Genomic DNA, 3,330 nt, shown 5'->3' on the forward strand with positions numbered 1-3,330 from the left:
TTTTTTTTTTTTTTTTTTTTTTTTTTTTTTGTGCTATGCTTTCTCTAAAATGTGACAAAAAGAGAAATCTGTGTTAGGTCTGAAAGTATGACTAGGTGTAAAACCAGATTGTACCATTTAAAGGGAAAAACATCACTCTAAGAATTACTTTGGCTTGTCATAAATGTCAGGCAGAAAAGAGGATACAACCAAGCAAGCAATGGATTTAAACCATATCGGATTTGGGGAACGAAAAGATCACTGCAAGAGTTCTCCAAGAAAGGAGATGCTTCGCTGAGTAAATTATTTATTTCCATTCCTATTTTTCACAAGTAATAGAAGAAATCTGATTTCCATCATTTTCTTACTGCAGTTTAAATAAGTGACAAGTTACGGCAAGGTGTTTACTGTGGGACACCAACACAGCTCTTGTGGATCAACACACTTCTGTTCTCTGGACCATGAGCTAAAGCTGAAGAAATAGGTGGCTCTAATCTGACTTTACCCCTGCAGGGCTCAAAGAAGTCAGGCTGATTGTTGTCTTCCATCAACCAGGACCCTGTCTCAGAGACTAATTTACAAAAATTTAAGCTAGAGAAGAAATTTGACCAAACCTCTACAACTCTAACCCAGTTAGATTGCTGTCAATTTTTAGTATACCTATTGGCAGGATCAGACTCCCGAAGTTAAATCCAGCTGATGGATCAGTTTTTCAATTGGAAAATGCAGTTGTATTAAATTTTGAGAGTACAATTCAATTGCATTTTTCAGAGGACAAAGTCCAGCTGGCTTGTTCTGGCAGTGTCAAAATACCTTTTGTATTTTTGTCTCAATTTTATTTACAAAATTAAATCCTGTACATTGTAGGAAACTTTTTTATAATACATGGCATTATCACAATGAAATATTTTTGTTGGTTTTGACTGAAACTATCTGAACTTTTACTCAATGGAAATTTCACCATGGTGGCTCTAAGTTTTTGTTTAGAATTGAAAATAATGACAGAGAAGTCATTATTTCCTAGAGAACAACAACAAAAAGCACTGTTTTCCATCCAGGTCTACCACTGATAATGATTGGAGAGAAACTGAAGAGAAAGTTGAAAGGATTTGGAAAAAGTAGGCAACGTTCTCAAAGCAATAATATTTATGACATGTTCCTATTAGTATGATAGCTCATTCTGCTCTGTCAGATGCTGGGTTGATAATCTACTGGAAAGTTGCTACCTAGTAATGAATAAATTTTCTTATCTAGTATATACAGATGTTTTCATCCCTAGTGACTATTTCAGGGTTTATACCTTGTCCTACTCTCATATCTGAGCAATGCCCACACAAATCAAGCCTCAAAGTGAATTCCTTACTGGGACTCAATTTCCCATTTTGGAAATGGTACTTTGCCCATCAGTGTCCCTGGTGTAGAATGTGGTGGTGTTCTTCTCTTTTTTTGGCATCCAAAAGTTACACAGTTGAGCCTACCCTCATCAGATGATGTGACATTGTCACTGGAGATGAATGGGCTCAACAGATCTACCAAAAGTAGGACCTCCATTTCATTAGGAACATTAAGGCAGGTAAATACCAATCTGTGATTAAAAAGACCCTCTGAAATATATCATTTTCTTAAAGAAAGTACGAAGAATGGGTTTTTTTAAGCAAATACAGAACTGTTTTCAGGAAATGTGTGGCTGAAGGCTCCTGAGCAGCATCATTCAATGTCACCCTGTAGATAGATTTTACCTGGGTACACAGCAAAGTTCCTGCTCTAATGAAGCAAACTATGTAGATTTACAAGACCCTGGCATTTTGCACAACAGAACTTACATAATGCTGTACCTACAGTCTGTTGCCATAAAGAACTGTGGATTTATTATTTGAGATGCAAAAATGCTATTGACTGGACTTCATTTCCTTAAGTCTTCAAGCTAGATTCACAAACAGTTTCAAAGCTCTGGGTTCAGCACTTCTACCTTTTTTACTAGACAAAACACAATGACAGAGCTCTGGCCTTCTACTGAGTCAGAGAATTTCCTAAGAAAGATTTACATGAGGACTGATTATCCACATACTCCACAGATGGATTTCTTCTGATTCCTACACTGCTGTTACTCATAATGTACTTTACTCAGCACTTGCTTTAGCTTTGATGCAAATACAGTTTTGCATTTGTTCATGTACAACCTACAGTTTAACAACAACAACTCACAATTTTCAATACTTAAAGAAGGCTTATAAGAAAGATGGGGACATATTTTTTTAGCAGGGCCTGTTGTGTTAAGACAAGAAATAGTGGTTTTAACTTTAAAGAGGGAAGGTTCAGACTAGATGTAAGGAAGAGATTTTTCACAATGAGGTTGGTAAATCACTGGCACAGGTTGCCCAGGAGGCTGTAGAAGCCCCATTCCTGGAAACATTCAGGGTCAGGTTGGACAGGGCTCTGAGCAACTTGATGTAGTTGAAGATGTCCCTGCTCATTGCAAGAGGGTTGGAACCAGAAAGCTTTTAAGGGACCCTTCCAGTCCAAAACATTCTATAATTCTATCAGTTTATCTGATTCCTGTTTTTCCCCCATTTATATCACTGTAACTCAAAACACTTAGCTAAGAATGTAATACCTTTTGAGGTAACCAAACATATAAAAACTACTTGCAACCACCCAGATAACAAGGGGCAGCGTCTGGCTTGTTCCAACCCTGTGTGCAGCTGTCCATGCAATGCTGCATCCAATATGACTGCTACTGGAGGCTTTTCATAAAAATCATGACAATAAAAACAAATGCAGGGGGTGGAACAAGACCTAGAGGCTGTGATACTGCTGCAGATGGTCAGAATTGACAGGAGGAACCTGTATAACTCCTGTGGGACAGCAGCTAAAAGAGGCTGAATGGCAGGTGATGAACTTTCAAATATATTTGCCATGTGAGCACATAACATGGCCTTTCTCCCAGTGTGCATCTTGCAACTCTGTTTCTAGCTGTGATTTGCAGGCAGTCCATTTTTTGCTTGTGTAACAACAGCAGAATTATTAATATTTCCAAGTGTATGCCACACAAAGAAGAAACAAATGTATGTTTACATTTATCTTGCATTGTGTTTACGGATAAAAAATCCCACAGACCCTCCCTCTAACAGATAGCTGCAGGTATCAACAGGAACCCGGCAGAAAAAAAGTTTTGTCAGCTACAAAGGTGTGCTGTAGCAGCATCTGTTTCATTGCAGGGCAGTGATGCTGTGGCAATGAGTGTGTCCCAGCAGTATGCAGAGACAGAGATGCTCAGAAAAATGAAGAGCAGGTACCGAACAGCATTTAGAGACTTTCAGAAGTGTTTGCTCTGATCAGATGCTGCTGATC

The 3,330-nt window shown here is 38.4% G+C and overlaps 1 long non-coding RNA gene across 1 annotated transcript in view; it reads right to left on the minus strand.

The window, feature by feature from the left end:
• The window catches only part of LOC114057996, a 12,176-nt gene extending 9,342 nt beyond the window's left edge, over window positions 1-2,834 (minus strand). The window contains exon 1 of the long non-coding RNA XR_003571353.1: window positions 2,824-2,834. This is a non-coding gene — a long non-coding RNA (uncharacterized LOC114057996). The remainder of the gene's footprint in view (window positions 1-2,823) is intronic.
• Window positions 2,835-3,330: the final 496 nt, after the last annotated feature.

The sequence above is a fragment of the Empidonax traillii genome, unplaced genomic scaffold (genome assembly GCF_003031625.1).
Source record: "Empidonax traillii isolate 1590-97213 ecotype Southwest subspecies unplaced genomic scaffold, ASM303162v1 scaffold157:size2224338, whole genome shotgun sequence".
In the NCBI taxonomy this organism is placed as follows: Eukaryota; Metazoa; Chordata; class Aves; order Passeriformes; family Tyrannidae; genus Empidonax; species Empidonax traillii.